Raw genomic sequence first — 26589 nt, 5'->3', positions numbered from 1 at the left:
GACTATATGATTTTGTAGGGATAGCTTTCTTTGGCCATGCTATTTTGAGAAGACATGATTGCTTTGTTAGTATGCTTGAAGTATTATTATTTCTATGTCGATATGAACTTTTGTCTTGAATCTTATGGATCTGAATATTCATGCCACAATTAAGAAGAATTACATTGAAATTATACCAAGTAGAACTCCGCATCAAAAATTCTCTTTTTATCATTTACCTACTCGAGGACGAGCAGGAATTAAGCTTGGGGATGCTTGATACGTCTCCAACTTATCTATGATTTTTGATTGCTCCAAGCTATATTATCTACTGTTTTGGGCAATATTGGGCTTTATTTTCCACTTTTATATTATTTTTGGGACTAACCTATTAACCGGAGGCCCAGCCCAGATTTGTTGTTTTATGCCTATTTCAGTGTTTCGAGGAAAAGGAATATCAAATGGAGTCGAAACGGAACGAAATCAACTGGAGAAGTGAATTTTGGAAGGAAACCTACTGGATAGACTTGGACCCTATGTTAGAAGATGAAGGAGGAGCTCACGAGGGTAGGGGCGCACCCCCCTGCCTCGTGCCCCCCCCTTCGGTCCACCGACGTACTCCTTTCACCCATATATACCTACGTATCATAAAACATCCAGGGAGCACAATAGATCGGGAGTTCCGCCGCTAGGAGCCTCCGTAGCCACCGAAAACCAATCTAGACCCGTTCCGAGACCCTGCCGAAGGGGGCAATCCTTCTCTGGTGGCCATCTTCATCATCCCGGTGCTCTCCATGACGAGGAAGGAGTAGTTCTCCCTCGGGGCTGAGGGTATGTACCAGTAGCTATGTGTTTGATCTCTCTCTCTCTCTCGTGTGTTCTTGAGGTGATATGATCTTGATGTATCGCGAGCTTTGCTATTATAGTTAGATCTTATGTTTCTCCTCCCCCTCTACTCTCTTGTAATGAATTGAGTTTCCCCTTTGGGGTTATCTTATTGGATTGAGTCTTTAAAGATTTGAGAACACTTGATGTATGTCTTGCCGTGGATATCTATGGTGACAATGGGATATCACGTGATCCACTTGATGTATGTTTTGGTGACCAACTTCCGAGTTCCTCCCATGAACCTATGCATAGGGGTTGGCACACGTTTTCGTCGTGATTCTCCGGTAGAACTTTGGGGCACTCTTTGAGGTCCTTTGTGTTGGTTGAATAGATGAATCTGAGATTGTGTGACGCATATCATATAATCATACCCACGGATACTTGAGGTTACATTGGAGTATCTAGGTGACATTAGGGTTTTGGTTGATTTGTGTCTTAAGGTGTTATTCTAGTACGAACTCTAGGGCTGTTTGTGACACTTATAGGAATAGCCCAACGGATTGATTGGAAAGAATAACTTTGAGGTGGTTTCGTACCCTACCATAATCTCTTCGTTCGTTCTCCGCTATTAGTGAATTTGGAGTGACTCTTTGTTGCATGTTGAGGGATAGTTTTATGATCCAATTATGTTAGTATTGTTGAGGGAACTTACACTAGCGAAAGTATGAACCCTAGGCCTTGTTTCCTAGCATTGCAATACCGTTTACGCTAACTTTTATCACTTGTTACCTTGCTGTTTTTATAATTTCAGATTACAAATACCTTTATCTACTATCCATATTGCACTTGTATCACCATCTCTTCGCCGAACTAGTGCACCTATACAATTTACCATTGTATTGGGTGTGTTGGGGACACAAGAGACTCTTTGTTATTTGGTTGCAGGGTTGCTTGAGAGAGAGCATCTTCATCCTACGCCTCCTACGGATTGATAAACCTTAGGTCATCCACTTGAGGGAAATTTGCTACTGTCCTACTAACCTATGCACTTGGAGGCCCAACAACGTCTACAAGAAGAAGGTTGTGTAGTAGACATCATGAGGCGTTGGGCTCTAACTGAACCCGAGCGAGGCGTTGGGCTCTAACTGAACCCGAGCGATTGCACTGCAGGCTACGCGTTACTGAACCCTGACCGATCGATCGATGGCTGTTTACTGAACCCGATCGAGCGATTCCTTCGCTACTGCTGCTAACTGAAGATGATTGATGCTGCCTCTGGATGAACAGTGAGCATTGCTGGGGGTTTGGATGAACAGTTCCCGGTGGGGGTGGATGAATAGGACCCCGTGGTGTTGCCTCTGGATGAAAAGTGATCGTTGCTGGGGGGTTTGGATGAACAATTCCTGGTGGGGGTGGATGAACAGGACCCCATGGTGTTGCCTCTGGATGAACAGGACCACGATCAATCGAGCCGGTTGGGGCTGGATGAACAGGACCCCGTGGAGGGCTGGATGAACAGGACCACCCCGTGGAGGGCAGGATGAACAGTAGATGGTGGAGGGCTGGATGAATAGTAGCCCGTGGAGGGGTGGTTGAACAGGAGCCCGTGGAGAGGGCTGGTTGATCGGTAGCCGGTGGAGTAGCGCGCGGTGGAGGCTGGATGAACAGGAGCCCGTGGATGAACAGTCGCAAGTGGAGGCTGGAGGAGGTTGACGGTGGATGAACAATAGCCCGTGGAGGCTGGAGGGGGATGACGGTGCAGATGAACAGTATCCCGTGGAGTGCCGTTTTGCGGTACGCCACACCCCTCCCGATGAACAGGACCCCCGTGGAGGCACTTCCTTGCTGCGGCCGTGGACCCATCTGTCAGCCTCTCCATGTACAGTCCACGTCCGATGGAAGCCGTTCCTTGACCACGTTGACCACGCCGCACCGAGAGCACCAAGGCGGTGGATGACGGCGAGGCCTAGGAAGGGGACGACACGGAGCCGGGGAAGATGCGACAGTGGAAGCCCGCGAGGAGAGGAGTACGAGGGTTCACTAGTTCGGCTGCGGTGTGAGGCTGCCGTCGCCGCACGGCCTCGCCAGCGGTGGGAATAGTAGGGGCGATGAGGCCTCCATGGCAGCACAGCTGGCCACGGGAGCCAGGAGCATGCGGCACCACCGGCGCTGCCTTGGGCGGCTGGAGCAAGAAGACCAGAGGTTGAAGAAGCACTACGGCCGTTGGATAGACATCGTACGGTCACCAGAGCTAGAATCGTTCATATTGACTAAGTTGACAAAGCACTCCGTCCCCATCAACGCAGTAGGCCCACAAGTCAGCCTCCCCCAAGGTGGGTCCTGACCAGTAGGTGGAGTATTCATTTTTTTGTACGTAATAAGGAGGCACTTCAGGTGGGTCCGAGCTAACAGCGGGGGGAACGTTTTTTCGCGCAATATGGTGGCCCATCCGGTGGGTCCCAGCAATCAGGGGGGAACATTTTTTTGTGAAATACGGTGGCCCGTCCGGTGGGTCCCTGCTGTCACGTGGAGGAATCATTATTTTCCTCATAATAAGGAGGAACTTCCTTGCTGCCGTCATGGACCCAGCTATCAGCCTCTCCACGTACAGTCCACGTCCGATGGCAGCAGTTCCTTGACCACATTGACCATGCCGCGCCAAGAGGACCAGGGAGGTGGACGATGGCGAGGACTAGGAAGGGGACGATGCGGTAGTGGAAGCCCGCGCAGAGAGGACTACGAGGGTTCACTGGTTCGGCTGCGGTGTGAGGCTGCCATCGCCACAGAATAACAGGGGGTGTGGGTGAGTAGAGGGATGGCCTGTCCAGCGGTGGGAGTAGTAGGGGGCGGTGAGGCCTCCGCGGCATCACAGCCGGCCACGGGAGGTAGGAGCACGCGACACGACCGGCGCTGCTTTGGGCATATGGAGCAAGAAGACCAGAGGTTGAAGAAGCACTACGGACATCGTACGGTCATTGTAGCTAGAATCGTTTATATTGACTAAGTTGACAAAGCCCTTGGTACGCGTCAACTTAGTAGGCCCACAGGTCAGCCTCCGAAACGGTGCACCCAGATGACAGGGGGAGGAATCATTTTTTGGGCGGCTGAAGCAAGAATATCCGAGATTGAAGAAGAAGCATGACATTCATTGGATGGACATCCAACGGCCACAGCTGCCAGAACCGTGTGGTGTTGACAAAACCTTGCATACGCGTCAACTTGGTTTTTTTAGGGGACGCGTCTACTTAGAAGGCCCACAAGTGTGTGGCAGAGAACATATAGCCCATTTGGGATTTGTAAGAAAGTACATCCCATTTTTTAATTCTAATGGAATTTACTACAACCCATTTACAGTTTGTTAAAAGTACAACCCATTTTCTTGCTAGGACAACAATTAATAATCTCAACCAACCGCTCAAAACAGAATTAAAAAAAATCCCACATTTTTGTGGGATCTGAAATATTTTTATCCGAAATTTCTAGTCAGATTAAATATAATTTCAAAATAAAGTTGTATTGCGTTAAAATCCAACGAAATATTGCACGCGCAACAAGTAATGGAATTAAAATTTTCAAATTCCAAAAATAATGTTTTTTTAAACTAACTACGCGTTTGGTGCATTTTTTATAGTTACTGCATAGTTATTATAATTACATCCCATTTATTATTTCCTAAAGTCCATTTTATTGTTAAGCCTAATGCATACCTCCTACAAACGTTTGCAGCCCAGCGGGGCGGAGAATAACAAGTTGACCTGGATATTGTGTACAACTGTCGGCCCAATTGCATTGCTGATGCTGAAAAAGGCCTGTGTAGCACAATACAACCTAACATGGCTACCCAGCCCACATTCAGCGACGCCGGAAAGGCCCAAACAAGGCTTCTATACAACTTTCTGAAGTCACTGAGCTCAATTAATAACTTAAGAAAAAAGTAAGATTACAGTGGAACCTAATTAAAAGCTCTCACAAACAAATAAATAATTCAACGGGTGCCACTTGTGCGTGTGTGCGTGTGTTTGTGTGTGTGTGTGTGAGAGAGAGAGACCTATCGGTCGATGCTCGTAAATACATCTTTCAGCCATATGCATTGCTGATGCTCGGTAAAAACTTATATAGTTGACAGAATCATATAGAACATCATAGCACACTGAACTTGCATACAATGAGGATGGAAGGAGTGGATCACTACGGGTTGGGCTATGTTGAAACCAACGAACTTGTACATAATGGTTCATCGTCTTTATCAATGACAGGGAAATATCTTGAATGTCGTGCAAAGAAAACAGATAGACAACACAATAAGTTCTGCTAGCACATTAAGTTGACGTACAACCCTTTCTAAAAAAAGTTCAGGTACAAAATTAGAACAGGTCACAATCAAATGTACTGGCACATCAGTGCTTCACACCCATAGCTTGGATTTAACTAGTATCTGACAAGATTCAGTTGTTACCTCAAATTAGAGCACTTCCAGGCAGCCAGCCCTGCCTCTTCTCCCAAAGAAGCAGTGGCCCCCGCCGCGCACTGGAGTAGGCCCTGTGCCATCCAAGTTCCGAGCAACACGGGGAAAGTCTGACGTTGACTCCTGTAATGGACGTCGTCGATGGATCCTGGCACCAGCGGTGGCGGCAGGACTTCGATATATGGATTGACCACTTCTTCGACATGCACGAACACTCGATACAGGTACATCCCTAATGTGGTCCACGTCGGCCTTGGTGGCGACGAATAGTACAACCCCGGTTCCTGCAGCGGTATCTGAACACCAATCACCTTCGGTATGGTGGACGGCTTCTTCATCCATGCCATAACCGCCAAAGCCCAACTGTCTAGAGGAACAAACATACTTATGAGCTCACCTCCATGGTTGTTGATAAGCTCATTCATGGGCTCGCTGTTCCAAGCACGTCGAGGCATGCCGTGGAAGGCAAGCGTTGTTAAAAACTCAAGCTCATACGGCACCGAGCCCCATCCTAGGTGCCACCGATCAAAGCTCACCACGCGCCATCGCAAAACAAATGCCGAGAAGATTCGAACACATGACAGTAGCCGAAAGTTGTCTGGAACCTGACGAAGAAATCAGTCGGTGGCGGACAGACTTCGACGAGCAAGTCACTTATTTGGATGCCATGTGCAATGCTAAGAGATTTTACAATGTCGTCCGACGAGACGGGAGGCTAGTTGCCATTGATGGTTATTGAGGGAGTCCTGGATTAGGGGGTCTCTGGACAGCCGGACTATCTCCATTGGCCGGACTGTTAGACTATGAAGATACAAGACTGAAGACTTCGTCTCGTGTCCGGATAGGACTCTACTTGGCGTGGAAGGCAAGCTAGGAAACACGGATATGAATATCTCCTCCTTTGTAACCGACCTTGTGTAACCCTAACCCTCTCCGGTGTCTATATAAACCGGAGGGTTTTAGTCCGTAGGACAACAGACAATCATACCATAGGCTAGCTTCTAGGGTTTAGCCTCTCTGATCTCGCGGTAGATCTACTCTTGTACTACCCATATCATCAATATTAATCAAGCAGGACGTAGGGTTTTACCTCCATTAAGAGGGCCTGAAGCTGGGTAAAACATTGTGTCCCCTACCTCCTGTTACCATCCGGCCTAGACGCACAGTTCGGGACCCCCTACCCGAGATCCGCCGGTTTTGACACCGACATTGGTGCTTTCATTGAGAGTTCCTCTGTGTCTTCACCTTTAGGCCCGATGGCCCCTCCGATCATCACGAACGATGCGGTCCAGGGTGAGACCTTTCTCCCTGGACAGATCTTCGTGTTCGGCGGCTTTGCACTGCGGGCTAATTTGCTTGGCCATATGGATCAGACTGAAAGCTACACCCCTGGCCAGCAGGTCAGATTTGGAAGTTTGAACTACACGGCCGACATCCGCGGAGACTTGATCTTCGATGGGTTCGAGCCACAGCCGGGCATGCTGTACTGTCACGATGGGTATGACCTAGCTCTGCCGCCGAACAGTACCCCAGAGGCCGCGCTCACATCAGCTCCGACCCTTAGCTCGGAGCCAACTGCGCCAATCGAGGACGGGTGGCTAGACACCGCCTCAGGAGCTGCAGTCTCAATGGCGATCGAGCCGAACACCAGCCTAATCCTCTGCGAAGCCTGTGACCCCAAGGTGCCGGACTCTTTTCCGGACTCCGAACCGTCTGCGCCCCTGCCAATCGAATCTGATTGGGCGCCGATCTTGGAATTCACCACCGCAGATATCTTTCAGCACTATCCCTTTGGCGACATTCTGAATTCACTAAAATCTCTCTCTTTGTAAGGAGAGCCCTGGCCGGACTATGGCCAACAGGATTGGGATGCGGACGACGAAGAAATTCGACGCCCACCCACCACCCACTTCGTAGCCACTGTCGATGATTTAACCGACATGCTCGACTTCGACTCTGAAGACATCAACGGTATGGACGACGATGTAGGAGACGAACATGAACCAGCGCCTATAGGGCACTGGAAAGCCACCTCGTCATATGACATATACATGGTGGATACACCCAAAGAAGGCAATGGCGACGAGATAATGGAGGATGACCCCTCCAAGAAGCAGCCCAAGCGCCGACGGGGCCGCTCTAAGTCCTGCCAAAGCAAAAGTGGTGATACCGGCACAGGAGATAATAACACTCCGGATAGTGTCGAAGACAACAACAATCCCCTCCAGCAAAATTTAGAGCAGGACGATGGAGGAGCCAGCCCTCCTGAGAGAGCGGCAGACAGAGAGGAGGAGGATGACAATTACATGCCCCCCTCCGAAGACGAGGCAAGCCTCGGCGATGATGAATTCGCTGTACTAGAGGATCCCGTCGAACAAGAGCGCTTCAAGCGCCGGCTTATGGCCACGGCAAATAGCCTGAAGAAAAAGCAGCAGCAGCTTCAAGCTGATCAAGATCTGCTAGCTGACAGATAGACTGAAGTCCTCACGGCCGAGGAATATAAACTCGAGTGCCCCTCCAAGAATTACCCAAAGTGCAGTTTACTACCCCGACTGGAGGAAGAAGCGTATGATACGGCTGATCGGCCACCTTGTGGCCGTGATAGAGAGGCATTCCAGCCAAAAACTCAGCCTCCACCCTGACACCATTTAAATAAAAAGGCATGGGGAGATATGCCAGACCTGCGAGACATATTGGAGGACAAAGCAAATCATGCAAGATCGATCTACGGATCACGAGGACGCACAATTCTGTGAGACGATAAACGTCACGCCGGATATAGTAAAAGCAAATCCGGCCGGGCCGAACACAACGGGCAAGACCCATTCGAGCTGCGTCGCGATATAGCCCAATACAGAGGCGCCGCACACCCCTTATGCTTCACAGACGAAGTAATGGATCATCAATTCCTAGAAGGTTTCAAACCTGTAAATATTGAATCATACGACGGCACAACAGATCCCGCAGTATGGATCGAGGATTTCCTCCTCCACATCCACATGGCCCACGGTGATGACTTACACGCCATCAAATATCTCCCACTAAAGCTCAAAGGACCAGTGCGGCATTGACTTAACAGCTTGCCAGCAGACTCCATCAACTGTTGGGAAGATCTGGAAGCCGCATTCCTCGACAACTTTCAGGGCACTTATGTGCGACCACCAGACGCAGATGACTTGAGCCACATAATTCAGTAGCCAGAAGAGTCGGCCAGGCAATTCTGGACTCGGTTCCTTACAAGGAAAAATCAAATTGTCGACTGTCCGGATGCAGAGGCCTTAGCGGCTTTCAAACACAACATCCGAGACGAGTGGCTAGCCCGGCACCTTGGTCAGGAAAAGCTGAAATCTATGGCAGCTCTCACGATGCTCATGACCCGCTTTTGTGCGGGAGAAGACAGTTGGCTGGCTCGCAGTAATAACATATCAAAGAACCATGGTACCTCCGATACCAAGGACGGCAATAGAAGGTCACGTCGCAACAAACGTAAGCGCCGCATTAATAGTGAAAATACCGAGGATATGGAAGTCAATGCCGAATTCAAAGGCTCTAAACCCGGTCTGCCGAAAAAGCCATTCAAACAAAGTACGCCGGGTCCGTCCATCTTGGACTGTATACTCGATCGCTCGTGTCAAATACACGGCATCCCAAACAAGCCAGCCAATCACACCAACAGGGATTGTTGGGTGTTCAAGCAGGCCGGCAAGTTAATTGCCGAAAACAAGGACAAGGGGCCGCATAGTGATGACGAGGAGGAGCCCCGGCAGCCGCACACCGGAGGACAGAAGAGGTTTCCCCCACAAGTGCGGATGGTGAACATGATATACGCAACCCACATCCCCAAGAGGGAGCGGAAGCGTGCGCTCAGGGAAGTATATGCGTTGGAGCCAGTCGTCCCAAAGTTCAACCCTTGGTCCTCCTGTCCGATCACCTTCGATCGTAGGGACCACCCCACTAGTATCCGTCATGGCGGATTCGCCGCACTAGTCCTAGACCCAATCAATGACGGATTTCACCTCACTCGAGTCCTTATGGATGGCGGCAGCAGCCTAAACCTGCTTTATCAGGACACAGTGCGCAAAATGGGTATAGACCCCTCAAGGATCAAACCCACAAAAACGACCTTTAAAGGCATCATTCCAGGTGTAGAGGCCCATTGCACAGGCTCAATTACACTGGAAATGGTCTTCGGATCCCAGGATAACTTCCGAAGCGAAGAGTTAATCTTCGATATAGTCCCGTTCCGCAGTGGTTATCATGCACTGCTCGGGCAAACCGCATTTGCGAGATTCAATGCGGTACCACATTATGCACACCTCAAGCTCAAGATGCCAGGACCTCGCGGGGTTATTACAGTCAATGGAAACACAGAGCGCTCTCTCCGGACAGAGGAGCACACTATGGCCCTCGCAGCAGAAGCGCAAAACAGCCTCTCAAGGCAACCCACCAGTTCGGCGTTTCAAGACCCGGACACCTTCAAGCGCGCTCGGAGCAATCGGCAAATAGACCGCCTGGCGCGATCTGAGCTCGCGTAGCAATACGGCGGACACCCCCTAATCCCAGCCTGACGGCGAAACTCGTGCCGCGCATACATAATTACGCATTAAAAATACCATGGGCACAAGTGGGGAGGGGGGCACAACTGCGGCACGCCCCAAGATGCGGCTTAAACCGCACTAGGGGCTTCCCGTTTGGTTATTTTTATTTTTTTCAGGACTTTAATCTCTGGAAACACTATTCGGCAGCACTATTGCCGAACACATGATGCAGCAACCAAGGAGGCAGACAGCTACGTCATACCATGAAATTTCCAGGTGGATTACAGTAATGAGAAATATTCGATTTAATATCATTCCTTAGCTTGCCCTTGGAAGGGACACAGTCCTACTCTTTGCATATCGCACTATCTGTATCACTCTGCTTTAACGCAATTTTTTGAATAAACAATGCATGACATTACGACTATTATTGCATTCTTGTTATATATATCTATGTGTTCATTAATGACGCCTTGCAACCGTACACTTTGGTACGGCAATACACCAGGGGCTTACGTACCCCACAATGCGGTGTGAAAAGTCCGAACACTTTCACAAGTGCGGCACCCCAAACTTATAGCATTATATGCATCAGCTCCTAATCATGTCTTTGGTCAAATGTTGGGTTTGCCCGGCTCCTATGTTTTGGTACCTTACGTTCCGCTCTATCGTCTAAGGTAGCGCTAGGAGAACTACTGCGATTGTGCCCCGGTTCTGCTGGGTTCAGCACCTTAGTAGAGAAAGCTAAAACTGACTGTCATGATAAGGCGAGAGACTGGTCGCTGTTCGGTGAGGATTTTCAAGTCCCTAAAGACTTATGCCGCTTAGAGCGAGGGGCCGGCCCTGTCCGGCTTAAAGGCATGTATCGCGCCCCAAATTCGGCGGTGCTCCTTGCCCTCCGGTGGCCCCTCCTTGATCAGCTTCACGGTGTCTAGCTTGACCCACTGCAATTTCACACGGGCGAAAGCCCGGTGAGCACCTTCAATGCAGACAAATCGCTTGACGACCTCCAGCCGTGGGCAGGCATCCACAAGCCGCTTTACCAGGCCGAAGAAGCTGTTCAGAAGGGCGTCGCCAGGCCACAGCCGGACTATAAAGCCCTTCATGGCCTGATCGACCGCCTTATGTAGCTCGACCATCTGCTTCAGCTGGTCACTCATTAGCACCGGGTGTCCGGCCTCAGCATACTGAGACCAAAACAGCTTCTCCGTTGAGCTTCCATCCTCGGCCTGGTAAAATTGTGCGGCATCGGACACACTGCAGGGCAAATCTGCGAATGCTCCTGGAGAGCTCCGGATTCGGGTAAGTAATCGGTAATTTACTTTTACATGCTTGCTTTGCATATAGAAATCCTTACCCGCCGCTATCTTCTTCATTGCGTCGATCTCCTGGAGGACCTTTTGGGCTTCGGCCTTCGCACCTTTTGCGCTCTTGAGGGCCGCGACAAGCTCAGACTCCCGCGTCTTCGAGTCAAGCTCCAATGCCTTGTGCTTCGCCACGAGAACCTGGAGCTCTTGCTGCACCTTGCCCACCCGAGCCTCGTGCTTCTCTCGCTTGGTGCGCTCCTTGGCCATGTTATCTTCAGCCTTGGTTAGCGCTTGCTTCAGGGTCGCCACCTCGGTCGTGGCCCCTGGCGAATATACTCATATTAGACTCCTGCGATATTATTTGATCCTCTGTTCGGATTTTCCTTGTGAACACCGAACAAAGCATCAGGGGCTACTGTCTATGCGGTAATATTTCTACTACATTTTAAAACACTTACCTCGAAGTCTGTTGGAAGGCTGGCACAGGCTTCAGTCAACCCGCTCTTGGCGGACCGAACCTTCTAGACCACCGCACTCATAACAGTACGGTGCTCCTCGTCGATGGAAGTGCTGCGAAGCGCTTCCAACAGATGGTCCGGCGCCTCTGGATGGACAGAGGTCACCGGCACAGGCGTCTTGCCCCTCTTAGAAGGAGGCTGCCTGCCTGAGCCTGGAACGGCTAGAGGTTCCGGCGCCGTGTTCGGCTGAGGGGCCCCGTCCCCTCGGCTCCCGGAGTCCGGAAGGTCGTCTTGAGGCGCCTCCGGGACTGTCTCCCCTTGGTCTGGTGCCTCTCGAGACAGCACGTCGGCGTCGTCGGTAGGATGAGGGGAGGTGGCAGTCGGGACTGGATCGCTATCCATGTCCGACGAGCCAGGGAGCCGTCCGATGATACATCGATACTGGCTCGTGGCGGCCTACATAATTATGTTCAGCGTTAGGGAAAACAGTGCAACAAAGGAATTCTATGAGTTACTCTGGTATCCGAATACTTACGATCTCCCCGGGGGCTTGGCCCTTGGCAACCACTCGTCTTCGCCTTCGTCGGCGGCGGTGGAACTGTCCGGAAGGAGAGTCCTTCCCTTCTTGGACCCTTTGGCCCCCCCAGTTGGGGCGGCCTTCCTTTTCTTATCTCCCCCAGCCGGTGGGGGAGCATTTTCTTCTTCTTCCTCGTCTTCGGGGGAAGAGTGCGCCGCAGAGTCATCGGACGGTGAGTCCGACGACGCCTGGCATGGGGAACTTTTTCGGGTTCCCTTGGCCTTCTTGGTCTTCTCCGGCACCGTATAAGGGGCCAGAGTCAGCATCTTCGCCAAAAGAGCGTCTGCGGGGCGTTCGGGAAAAGGAGTCGGACAGTCTATCTGTCCGGCTGTCTCCTGCCAGTCCTGTGAAAGGTACGGGAGTTTAGATCCCGCATGGAGTCAATCTATAAAAAATAAGTATCATGTGAAAGGTAAAGCAACTTACCACACTGGCTTGGCGCTTCGCGCTGAATCTGCGATCCTTAGTAATAGGAGGGGGGACCTCGGCGCTTTTGAATAGCACCCTCCAGGCATCTTCGTGAGTCCTGTCGAAGAGCCTGTTCAGAGTTCGGTGCTGCGCCGGGTCGAACTCCCACAAGTTGAACTCCCGTTGGTGGCACGGGAGGATCCGGAGGTGGAGCATGACCTGGACCACGTTGACAAGTTTGAGCTTCTTGTTCACCATGTTTTGAATACATGTTTGGAGTCCGGTCAGCTCTCCCAAACTACCCCAGGACAGGCCCTTCTCTTTCCAGGAAGTAAGCCGCGTGGGGATGCCAGATCGGAACTCGGGGGCCGCTACCCATCCAGGGTCGCGCGGCTCGGTGATGTAGAACCACCCCAATTGTCACCCCTTTATGGTTTCCACAAAGGAGCCCTCGAGCCATGTTACGTTGGGCATCTTGGCCACCATGGCGCCTCCGTACTCCGCCTGGCGCCCGCCCACAACCTTTGGCTTGACATTGAAGGTCTTGAACCATAAGCCGAAGTGGGGCTTGATGCGGAGGAAGGCCTCGCACACGACGATAAACGCCGAGATGTTGAGGATGAAGTTCGGGGCCAGATCGTGGAAATCCAGGCCGTAATAGAACATGAGCCCCCAGACGAATGGATGGAGAGGGAATCCCAGTCCGCGGAGGAAATGGGTGAGGAACACTACCGTCTCATGGGGCCTGGGGGTGGTGATGAGCTGCCCCTCATCTGGGAGCCGGTGCACGATGTCGTCGGGCAAGTATCCGGCTCTCCTCAATTTCATGATGTCTCCATGCGTGATGGAGTAGACCATCCACCTGCCTCCCACTCCGGACATGGTTGGAGAAGGTTGAGGTGGGAAGTGCGGACTTGGGCGCTAGGGATCGAGTGTGCGAAAATAGATGAGCAAAGGAGGAAGAAGGCGTGGATAGGAAGGTGAATCCTTATCCCTTTATATGGGCGGACGAAGCTAAGCGTCCCCACTTGCCTGGTAAAACTCGCTCATCGCCCAAGCGCCGTAATCGATGGCGTGGTTGGGTTACCCACGCCCGTATTGATGAGAATCCCGTAATCAGGGGACACGATCTCTGCTTTGACAAGACATGTCGAAAAACTGCCTCGTGTTATGTGCGGGGCTAGTTAAAGGAAACAGTTCGAATAATCACCGGGCCATGACATAACGTCATACTGTCAAAACAAGTCAGCAAATTAGATTTGCGAAAATATTATTCTCTCTACGGAAGTATGTGGAACTTATGTTGCAGGATCGGACACTATCCTCATATTCAAATTCTTCTGTGATGTATTTGGAGGAGGAACCCGCTTTGCAATGCCGAAGACAATACTGCGCGCCGGACTCATCGTCATTGGAGCCTGGTTCAGGTGCTACTGAGGGAGTCCTAGATTAGGGGGTCTGCGGACAGCCGAACTATCTCCATCGGCCAGACTGTTAGACTATGAAGATACAAGATTGAAGACTTCGTCTCGTGTCCAGATAGGACTCTACTTGGCGTGGAAGGCAAGCTAGGCGACACGGATATGGATATCTCCTCCTTTGTAACCGACCTTGTGTAACCCTAACCCTCTCCGGTGTGAATATAAACTGGAGGGTTTTAGTCCGTAGGACAACAGACAATCATACCATATGCTAGCTTCTAGGGTTTAGCCTCTCTGATCTCGCGGTAGATCTACTCTTGTACTACCCATATCATCAATATTAATCAAGCAGGACGTAGGGTTTTACCTCCATTAAGAGGGCCCGAACCTAGGTAAAACATTGTGTCCCCTGCCTCCTGTTACCATCCGGCCTAGACGCACAGTTCGGGACCCCCTACCCAAGATCCGCCGGTTTTGACACCGATAGTTACCATCAGCACTTTGCTGGCAAACTGGTCGTCATGCGCCGCCATACCACTATTGAGCGACAGCACACAGTGACCGAAGGCAGGACGGACCTCAGGATCTCTAGATCAGAGATCCGCGTTGACCGGCGACATGATAGTGAACTTGAGTACAAGGAGTACAGGAGGGGGATTTGGGGGAACTAGAGTAGGAATCAAGATTCCAAAGGTGGGGGAGGGGCCAGAGATTGGGGATCAAAAGGTAGCTTGAATTTCGAACACGCACCAATATGCTCTCGCCGCGCAAGTGCACGAAAATACAGGTGGCGCCCACATGTCAGCCTAAGAGTCCTTATTCTTTTTTTGGAGAGCCTGACCTTTTTTTGAGGATCTTTTGAGAGCCCAGCCTGAGAGTCATAATTGACCTATTTGGAATTGCGTTACTACTCGGCCCATATTCAATAACACCTCACTGGCCCAAACAAGAGTACATCATCGAAAAGACACTGAGCTCAAATTATATAACTTGAAAAAAGGAGATACACTCTAAACACTGGAGAATGGTGATGCCCTCATTTATCCCACTAGTAGTTCGAGACAATAAACAGTCCTAAACAACGACATACACAACATTCAAACACTGACTAGTGACTACTATTGACATAAACAGCAAGACATGATAGTTCATAAGAAGTCTTGCTACACCACCGAAATGCACCCATCTGCAGCGCTCAGACTCTCGTGATCCAGACGAGAATGACATTCTAAATAGAGGCAACTATTACATAGTAAGAGTGATATAGACGAGGATGACCAAATGACAAGGAATATGCATAACAAAAGAAAGAACTACCCATCCAGAATAAGCTGCAAAGACAACAAAGTCATTCGAAGAGATGATCCAACACCATCATAATTTGCAGCCCCGCTTCAGCGACCAATGATCCGGAGACACCAGTACTCCACCCTTTCGACGCAACAGCCCAATTACCTATCAACCTAAAGGCTTGAACCACATCACTGCCTGTCATAATTGAGACATCCAAGGATCAAAGTTAATCCGGATGCCTTTGTCATTCTTCACAGGAACTAGCATGTCATGCATGTTATGGAATCATGTTCTGTCCTCACAAACAAATTCTTCAAGGTAACTAACAGACCATGCATTGTTATATACTCGTGTTCTATGGGCAAAAATTTAGGATATTATTCTAGCCATTGATTGCTGAAGGGCGAATATAGGTATGTACACATGGTGATCATTACAGGATTTCACTACTTCCAAATATAGAGTTCTCCATATGCACATTTACTTCCTTATTGTATGGTTAGATGAAACCAACAGTGTGGTGCATGTTTCTACATCATGGAAATGAGGAAACCAACATGGCCATTGATACACACTCATATTTAGTAGAAGTATATAGATTAATGTAAAATAAGGAGAATATCCATATATTCCTAACCGTTTGATTATTCAGGGGTACAAATTGGCTATAATGACATGATCACAATCACATGAATTAACTCATTGCAAATATAGCTGATTTCCGGCGTCTCTAATACATTGCCATAGTTCTACTCAAATTCTGCTCAAACAAGGATATGCCAATCATCACAAAAAGTTCAAACAGTGTCATGGCATCATCATTAACATCAGACGAAAACAACTTACACGCATCGTCCCAGCAATACGTGGTGCCATCCGCTTTGTCAATCGCGTAGATGATGCCATTGTGTTCAATAGCATCACAGAAGTGTGTATCAGCTTTGACGATGATCCACTGCGAGCTGAGTTGTCTCCAACTAAAGAAGGCACCGGCGTAAAGATAGGTGAGTCCGTGGTCGAACAAGGCAATTAGCTTGAAGTCTGCGTAATTCTCATGTCATGTGGGCACTTGGAAGATTACAATCTTCTGCAAAACAAGGTCCGTCCAACTGACGTCGTAATCTAGATGACTAGGACTGCGATGGTAAAACTCTATATAATCCAACGGAGGAAGGATAATCTCATGGGAGGTCTGGAAGTTCACGAGCACCAACTTTTTACCGTCTTCTCTGAAGGCAGCCATCCAGTGGGAGTTCTTGCTGACCCAGTACATACCTGCCAAGAAGTTTCGGGTGATGGTGATTGGATCGAAGTCGAGGGAAATGATGTATGGCGACCCAGTACATACCTGCAAAGAAGTTTCGGCTGATGGAGATCGGATTGAAGTCGAGGGGCATCATGTACGCCTCCATATCATGGTGGGCAAATCTCGCAAGACCAGATAGCAGCAATCAGGGTATCTTGAAAAGCTTTGGCCTCGCTTCGATGATGGCCGTGTGCATGCCCCTCGAGCATGCGACCAACTACGGGCGCTCAACATATCCATACATGAACAATAGAGGTCGAGGACGTCACTGGGGAGATTGCTCCAATCACGGCTCATATGGATCCTATGCGGTTCGTGTTCGGCCATGTTGGAGTTTGGAAGGTGAGGTTTTGGGGGGTTTGATTGACAGAGGAGAAGGCTGTCGGTGCTGGAGCGGCTAGCGAGCGAGGCGAGGGTATTCGGGGGCACAGTGAGATAATGAAGAGTGACCTCAGGATCTCCGGCGAGACGGAGATGGAGATTGAGTGGTGCTAGGGAGAGGGAGACGAGGCGAGGCATGCTATACAGTGGCGGTGACAGTGAATACACAGTGCACAAGGTGAGGCTGACTTTGGTAATACGGACACACCGCCTGGACTGGTGTCACCTCGGGCGCATGGTCTTGTCACTTCACTATGAGGACAGGATGAATAATAGTATTTTGACCATCAAGTGTACCACAGTTGTACTACTACTACTACTACTACTACTACTACTACTACTACTACTACTAGGAGTAGTAGGAACATGAGTACACTCCCATGCTAGCATGCCTCTGGGATCACTTCAACCTCCAGCTATCATCCATATTGTGAGCAGAACCAAATTCTCGTGCATGCGGAAGCGCGAATGACTTTTCTTTTTTGAGGATAACCGCATATTCCTTAATCGTAATAGGAACATGAGAAGTACTCCCTCCGTTCCTCTTTTGTCTGCGCATAACTTTTTTCAGTATTTCTCTAATTAGTCTGCGTATACACCCTTTTGCATGCGCCCATTTCCCTCCATGCCCCGCATTCACAGCATTAATTAGTGTACGCATGAGCAGCTGCAGCCAGAGTCCAGCCAATAAACCGCAGCATATGAGTGGGCCATTATGTGCATGTGGGAGAGAGAAAAGGCAACCAAAGAGCCCGTCCAATCCATTGCATGCAGCAGTCAAACTACCGCAGCTCTCCTCAAGCATGCGCATAACTTCTCCCATTTACTTCTCCATCGGGAACCTATTTTCCTCGGCTTTTTCACTACTCCTTGATCTTCATTTGCATCCAAACCACACTGCATTCACATTGTTCTAACCTCTTCACATCCTCCTGGAGTAATTCCGAAGCCCCTATAAATAATCATCTTCTTTAGTTAGACTAGCCATCAAATCCTAATTCTCCAAACCATAGCCCTCTGGTCCGGCGGTTCCAAATGGCGAAAGCGATCGAGATGCAGGTTTTTAGCATCCAACATGTCCTCGTCGAAGGCTCGTTGAGCATAATTGCCACAGTCACCGACCACCCAAGGGTTATTCGGAAGTGGATCAACAATGTAGCCAACTCCCTACAAAAGGTGGAGATGAATGTCATCGGTCTCGACGCAGAGTACACGGAGCATGCCACTGGGAATATCCAACGCGCCGTTGTCCTTCAACTATTCCTCGAAGATGATGTTTTGGTGTACCACATCATACACGCGCCAACCATACCAGGTGAGTGATAACCCACAAGTATAGGGGATCGCAATAGTTTTCGATAAGTAAGAGTGTCGAACCCAACGAGGAGCTAAAGGAAGAACAAATATTCCCTCAAGTTTGATCGACCACCGATACACTCTACGCACGCTTAACGTTCGCTTTACCTAGAACAAGTATGAAACTAGAAGTACTTTGTAGGTGTTGTTGGATAGGTTTGCAAGATAATAAATAGTACGTAAATAAAAACAGGGGCTATTTAGATAAAGACACAACTAAGTTAGTTTTAGTAAAGAGCTTGTTGTTACGAGAAAGTTATTTGTCCCTAGGCAATCGATAACTAGACCGGTAATCACTATTGCAATTTTATATGAGCAAGAGGCATAAGCTACCATACTTTCTCTACTTCAATCATATGCACTTATGATTGGAACTCTAGCATGTATCCGCAACTACTAAAGATCATTAAGATAAAACCCAACCATAGCATTAAAGCATCAAGTCCTCTTTATCCCATAGGCAACAACCCCCTTACTTGGGTTTGTGTTTCAGTCACTCACGCAACCCACTATAAGCGAATCATGCACATATTGCAACACCCTATAGCGGGGATCCCTCACCCTTGCATGACACGGAGAGCACCATAGGACAACACCAATAATAAAACATGCAACTCAAACCAATCTTGATCATCAAATAGCCCATAGGACAAAACGGATCTACTCAAACATCATAGGATAGCCATACATCATTGGGAAATAATATATAGCGTTGAGCACCATGTTTAAGTAGAGATTACAACGGGTAAGAGAGAGGTTACACCGCTGCATATAGGGGGGAAGAGTTGCTAATGATGGCGATGAAGTTGTTGGTGAAGACTGCGGCGATGATGATGGCCACGGCAGCGTTCCGGCGCCACTGGAAGAGAAGGGGAGAGGGGAGCCCTCCGTCTTCTTCTTCCTTGACCACCTTCCTAGATGGGAGAAGGGTTTCCCCTCTGGTCCTTGGCCTCCAAGGAGTGGGAGGGGCTAGAGCCCATCCGAGATTGGATCTGTCTCTCTGTCTCTCTCTGTTTTTGCGTTCTCAGATTCTTCCCTTTCACCGTTTCTTATATTCCCGGAGATCCCTAACTCCAATTGGGCTGAAATTTTAACACAATCTCTATCCGAATATTACCTTTCTTATGGCGAAATAAGGGCAGCAACCGCCTTACGGGGTGGCCACGAGGGTCAGGGGCGCGCCTGCCCCCCTGGGGCACGCCCCCTGCCTCATGGGCCCCTCGAGCATCGTCTCACGTTGATTTTTCTTCCCAAAAATCATATATATTCCAAAAAAATCTCCGTCAGTTTTTATTCTGTTTGGACTCCGTTTGATATGGATATTCCGCGAAACAAAAAACATGCAACAATAGGAACCGGGCACAGGATCAATATGTTAGTCCCAAAAATAGTATAAAAAGTTGCCAAAAGTATATGAAAGTTGTAGAATATTGGCATGGAACAATCAAAAATTATAGATATGATGGAGACGTATCAGTGAGCTTCACGATTTCTTGTCTCGGGAGGACATATACTTCTGTGGGGCACCAATCGCAGGGGACAAACAGAAGTTGGAGCCGTACAACCTTCATTTGAAAAGCATCGCTCACCTACAAACCAGAATAAAAATTCCTGTAGAAGATTGTGATAAACCTACACCATCCCTATTCGACTTAGAAAATTTTGTGCTCGGAACAAATCTTCAGAAGGGTGATGAGACAGTGGCATTAAGTTCTTCTGGATGGTAGAATTATCCCTTGACGTACGAGCGGATAAAATATGCTTCCCTCGATGCCCGTGTGAGATTCGAGATAGCTGCAAGGTCCAAAGAGCTTGTTGCGAAGCCGTCTCCCACAGAAAATGAGAACAAGAAGAAGAAGCAGATGATGCACCAGCAGCAGGGCATTATGGATGGATGAACTATTTCCTCTCTTGTAAAAAATATATTCCCTCTCTATGTATATTGATATAGATGGACTATTTCTATGGTGTGTATGTCTTTGGAACAAGTAGTAGCGTGGGTCCGCTTTACTATGAGGAACTATTTATCTGCCTAGCTTTCTCTACTATTCCTTCCAGTGACCGACAATGAATGCATGTGTCCGTAGACATGACAGCTTGTCCATGGACGTTCAACTACGGTGACCATGGTGTTTCATCCACTGCCACTCGCGATTCCCATGATGCCGCTCCAACCCACGGCACCATGTCCCCCGACGTGCGCCTCACCCGTCTCGGTCGCACCGCCCCTCTGCCTTTGTGTGCATGACATGTGGGCCACCTTAAATGCGGCGAGCATGAAGTTTCTACCACAACCACACGCGATTCCCATGACGCCACACGAACCCATGAGACCACACGTTCCCCGACCTGCGGCTCACCCCTCTCAGCCCCACTGCCCCTCTAAATTTGAATTTGAAACTTATAAAACGAAAAGATTCAAAACAAATAAACTGAGAGAGAGGGAGTATATCGTAGGATGTGTCCCATACGAAACAAGTCCCCTGGTTTGTCACCATGGAACATCAAGATGCATTTGTATGAGTAGTTTATCTTGTGAGAGAAAAGGATGAATGAGGGAAGGCCTCTAGAGATAGAGATAGACACTACTACTACCAATGTGCTGGCCCATGCGTTGCAATGGATCCAAAGTTGTAGAATAATACTTGTTGACATGCTTGAAATATAAACACTCTAGTTTTGATATACATGTGTCAACAGACATGACAGCTTGTCCATGCAAGTTGAACCACGACGACCATCATGTTTATTGTTTCTACCACTGCCACATCCACACGCGATTCCCACGATGCCGCTCCAACCCTACCTGTAAGCACGACGTCCCCCGACGTGGACATGGATCCTCTGACGTGGCTATCACTGCCTTACTCTGCCTTTCCTTCGCTGACTGGTGGGACCCACACTTGTAAGATTGTTCATGTCAGGGGATCCTCATCCCCCTGATGTGCGCCTCATCCCTCTCGGCCCCACCAATCCTCTGCCTTTGTGTGCATGACATGCGGGCCAGCTGAACAGCAGCAACCATCAACTTTCTACCACAGCCACACCCAATTGGACGCGGTTTGGCTGCTCCGCTGCTGTGCTCCGATCCGTACTCCCGCACCATCGAATTTTCATCCAGCGGCTGTGACACATTTCGTCCCGGGCATCAATCCTCAGCTGGAGTACCTCTGTACTACGGGTAGTACCCGCCGGTGTGGCCATCTATGCCTCATAACGTCACGACGCCCAGCTGTGTCACCCTCGCCATGGCCACGCCACCACCGGCCGGTTCATCTCGAACGAGTGAGTCGTGAACCACACCACCACCATGAGAATGACATGTGGGCCAGCCGCATTTAAGGTCCGCATGTCATTGACTCATAGGCCGGGCACTAAGCCACTAAAGTTTGGTCCCGTGGGCCTCGAGAGGGAAATGTAACTCCTGCGGTAGGCCTTGTGGTGCTCCCGTAGTACGAGCTCGTGCCAAACCCGGAATTTGTTTCTTACTACTACCAACTACTAGTAAGGTACACATGCATTGCACGCATGAGATTCTGGTGGTTTGTGCATTATGCTTCTACATGTGGAGTCTTCTAGATTCTACATGTGGCAAAATTTGGTGGAATGTAGATGATATCCAATGGCCGACAGTGCTCGGATTTACCATCTTTGTACCGTCGGATTGGCTTCATTCAACGACCAACTTTCAAAGTTATGGTTTTGTTTGCAGCCTAAGGTTGCCACGCCTAAGCTTAGGCGTGCCACAAGTGTGTTTGGTTGCGTTCTCTTCTCAGCATACTTGTTCCCTCTTCATGCATGCTCAACTCAACACCCCTCTTCATGTATGCTCTCTTCATGCATGCTTCTAGTGTATTTGTGCTAATCTAGTGTGGACTCATGCACCCTCCATACACTCTACCAAACACCGAAAAGTGGGTTGAGAAGGGAACTCTTGGGATCATGCACCCTTCATACACCCTACCAAACACACCAGGCATGTGTTTGGTTCATTTCTACACTTGTGGCTTGCCACACTTTTCTAGCTACATGGTCCACATGTTATAGACTCAACTTCTTGCCAAATCTTGCCACACTTGTGGTGGCCATTTTGTTAGCCACATTTTTTGTGGCGGACACACTTTTCCTAAGCTTAGTTGTGACAAAGTTAGTCATGAATGAAGTTCAACCATTTAGTCTTCTAGATTCTACATGTGGCAGAATCTGGTGGAATGTAGATGATATCCAATGACCAATAGTGCTCGGATTTGCCATCTTTGTACCGTTGGATTGGCTTCATCCAACGACCAACTTTCAAAGATATTCACACACTATATAGGGGGTATAGATATAGATGTGCCGGCCCGTTGCAATGGATCCAAAGTATATCTGTTTAGTGGAGTGCACTCTAAACACATTATCTATTTATTTTTGTCTAACCTTTCGTAGCCATGCAACCAAGCCACATAAGCTTCATGGGTGCCCCCCATATCATATTATTCATACTACATTGACTGAAAAAAAGATAAATCACCCAAAACAAGATCTTTCCGTTTTGTGTTCCTACGATGCTGTGTCGTGCACGTACCTATTAGTTGTATAGTGGTAGTACTAGTTGTATAGTACTAAAAACTTGGTACTAGTAGGAGTATAGTAGTACGGAATGCTCCTACTCTATCAACGAGCCCCATCTAACACCAAATTTCTTGGCTTCAGTGCTACAGCTAGATCTTCCCCTCATTTCTGTTTTCCAACCCTGCGGTGGGCGGGGTGCAGTTTGCCAATAGTCAGTTTGCTCAACGACAGTCCCACATGAAAGTGAAAATGCTAGGCAACACGCCTTCCCTAAGCTATGTGTCGCGCCAGACGGGCCGTCGAGTACTCCGGATTCCCGGGCGTGTGTTGGGGGAGTGCGACGCGAACGCGGCATGCCTTTTCCTTTTACTAGCAATGTGCCCGTGCATTGCGATGGATCCAAAGTAGTAGAATAGTAGTACTTGTTCACAAACTTGAATGAAATCACTCTTGTTTTGATATACTCCTAATATATTATTCCCTCTGTTCCTAAATATTTGTCTTTTTTAGAGATTCCAAATGGACTATCACATACGGATTATATAGACATATTTTGAAGTGTAGATTCACTCATTTTGCTCCGTATGTAGTCACTTATTGAAATCTCTAGAAAGACAAATATTTAGGAACAGAGGGAGTACTTTTCACTAAAAATATATTTCTTAGGCTGTTTTGATGAGGTGAGGGAGGGATGTGGTTGCTTTAAAGATAATAAGGGGTTTTATGCAAATTGGAGCAGAGAAGTGGGCTATTGTTGCAAAAATGCCACAACTTACCTCACAACCGTTAGATGCAGATCTAATGGTCAGAAATGACGGATGGCAGCCACACCACCATCACAAACTAAGTCTTTTATAGGAGTAGCAAGATGCTCGTGCATTGCACGGAACATCAAGATGCATTTATATGAGTAGTTTATCTTGTGGGAGATAATGATGAATGATGGAAGGCCTTATGTACAAATGTGATGAGGGGTGCAGGTATCTTTCTGCAAAATTGCTATAGTTTCCTTCCTATCTATCAGATATAGATCGGACGGCCTATATTGCAGGATGGCAGGCACACCATCATCACCAACTCTGTTTTTATAAGAGTAGAGATATATTTCTCAAGCTGTTTTGGTGAGGTGAGGGAGGGATGTGGTTGCTTTCAATATAATAAGGGGTTTTCTGCAAATTGGAGCAGAGAAGTGGGCTATTGTTGCAAAAATGCCACAACTTACCTGACAGCCGTTAGATGCAGATCTAATGGTCAGAAACAACGGATGGTAGACACACCACCATCACCAACTGAGTCTTTTATAGGCGTATATATTTTTCAGGCTGTTTTTGATGAGGTCAGGGAGGGATGTGGTTGTTTTCAATATAATAAGGGGTTTTATGCAAATTGGAGCAGAGAAGTGGGCTATGGTTGCAAAAATGCCACAACTTACCTGACAGTCATTAGATGCAGATTTAATGGTCAGAAACGATGGATGGCAGACACACCACCATCACCAACTGAGTCTTTTATAGTAGTAGGAGTAGAGAAACATGTATAAGTTGTAACATTTTGGTTCTGCTCCTTGGCATGATCGATAGATAGAAATAACGATTTGAAACGCTAGGGCGGGGCTATTTTCGCCAGATAAGCAGGGTACGTAGTAGCTAGGTTGGTGCATCGTCGGTTTGGTCACACGCGGTCCGACATGTTCTAGTGTTTCTAGCAACATGCCCGCTCGTTGCAGAAGTTGATGGAAAAGGTAAGCACAACTTATAAATTGATAGATGGAGTACTAGTTACAGTGATGCATATAATTAAGCAAAGGGATCGCACATGTCGGTATTGACTGGAACGAGAATGCAACAACACAATAAGAATTAAGGCCACAATGATGATGTGATCGAAGTGGTGGTTACATAATGCAAGAAGAAAGATGCATCCATCAACGTACGACCTCCTCCTCCTCAACTTAGTGCGCCGGGCCACCAACCAGTGGCTAAGGAGCGGTGGCTTTTGTGGCGAGGCGGAGGTGCTTCTCAACAAAGGCATCCAAGGCTTCTACTCGGTTGAGGAAGGCCAACGTCGTAGCATCCTCACTGGACTTGTAGATACCTATGTACATGATTTGCTCGTACATGTGGATGTGTAGGTCGACGAATTCTTACAGGGCAAGGCGCCTCCCAGCGAGCGCGACCTCCAGGTGGACATTCTTTGTGCCGTCGGCAGGCAGTCGCATGGCCACCAGTGCTTCAAAGAGGTTCTGGCCATCGAGGCCGATTAGGGTGGCAGGCAATGAGGATCTCGGGCGGGCGGGCTGGAGGAGTATGGCGATGTCGTTCGGGAGCTTCTTGAGGACGGTGAACTTGTTGGTGGTGGAAACGATCATCTGGTCCAACTGAGAGTCGTAGTAGGCATCGACGGTGGCCATCCACTAGCCGGTCTCCAACACCGTCTGGAGACGATCCTCGGCGCCATGCCGCAGGCCGACATTGTGGACCATCTGGCACAGCCGCTAGCCGCTCGTGCGCATCGCCTCCATGGGTCTGGAGTGAGCTCTTTTGCGCTTAGTGTAGGTGCTTAGGCAAATGCTTAGGTGTGTACGATGTGGTAGATGCATTGGAATGGAGGGGCGCCTTTATATGAGGGCAAACTGCGTTGCATTCACATCGTGCAGCCTCCTTTCCCGGTCCTCCTCCCATTACTTCCCTCGTTCATTAATTGAAGGAGGATGCATTGGCCGTTCAACATTTCAGGAACCGCTACTCCCTCCCTCGTCTGCATTAAAGCTGTATCGGGAACTACGCCACCCGCTGTCAAATCGAATAGTACTGCGCCGCCCGCTGCATGCCCGGCTGAACACGCCTTCTCACCTCCATCATACCCCTCTGTTAAACATGCATGCAAACCGAGAAACCTACTCCAGCCACACATCCGTTCATGAGCGGGCCGGAATTAAACGCAACACCGGCCAAGCTCCTCCCGTCTGCCCTCAGTTTGAACAAGGCCAGGCGCCGGCCAAGCTCCTACCGTCCGCCCTCTATTTACACGAGGCCAGACTAACAGCGGAAAGAATCGCACCCCTCCGCTGCTCCCCCATCTCCTCCTTCACCATTTTCTACACTCTTCCGATGAATTCCAAGGAGCCGTTCTCTGTCATATTACCAGGCTGGGTGGCCCGCCGAGCCCTCCGGATACGGGCGAGGCTACTCGGTGCTTCACCAACCTCGCTTGGCCCGACAGAGCCAGTTGCCTCCCCAAGAAGGCGCGTGTTTCAACAACTCACCACTCCAGTTCAGCTCGATGAGGAGTGGCGAGTTTCTACATGCTGGCACGGCGGCGAGCACAATGGTACGGGCGTCGTCGCTGCCGCGTCGTACAGCGCCACCAGTGTCTGCGGTGCCGCGCCTCCCTTTTCTGTGGGCGCGCCTCCTATGCCTGCGGCAGCGCCATGCAGGCAGAGACAGAAGCCGGGTGCATGGAGAGCGACGAGTCGGTGGCCAGGTTCTCCGTGTCTGTCGCCATCATCGAGGAGAAGTAGAACACGGGAGGGCGCCGCCACTTGGGTCCCATGAAGGCTACCGCCGAGGTGACGACTGCGCATTCAGGTGGTTTCTTTGCTTCTTCGTCTCTTCCGAGGACGTTCGTCGACCCCACAAAGTGTCTGCCGGACATGAGGAAGACAAAGGGATCCGCGGGCGGCCATTTAGATTATGTACTCCCTCTCCAGCTGGCGGTA

This window comes from Triticum urartu, chromosome 4A, assembly GCF_056163025.1.
Source record: "Triticum urartu cultivar PI428250 chromosome 4A, HENAU_Tu73, whole genome shotgun sequence".
Taxonomy (NCBI): domain Eukaryota; kingdom Viridiplantae; phylum Streptophyta; class Magnoliopsida; order Poales; family Poaceae; genus Triticum; species Triticum urartu.
This window is presented reverse-complemented; position numbering follows the sequence as displayed.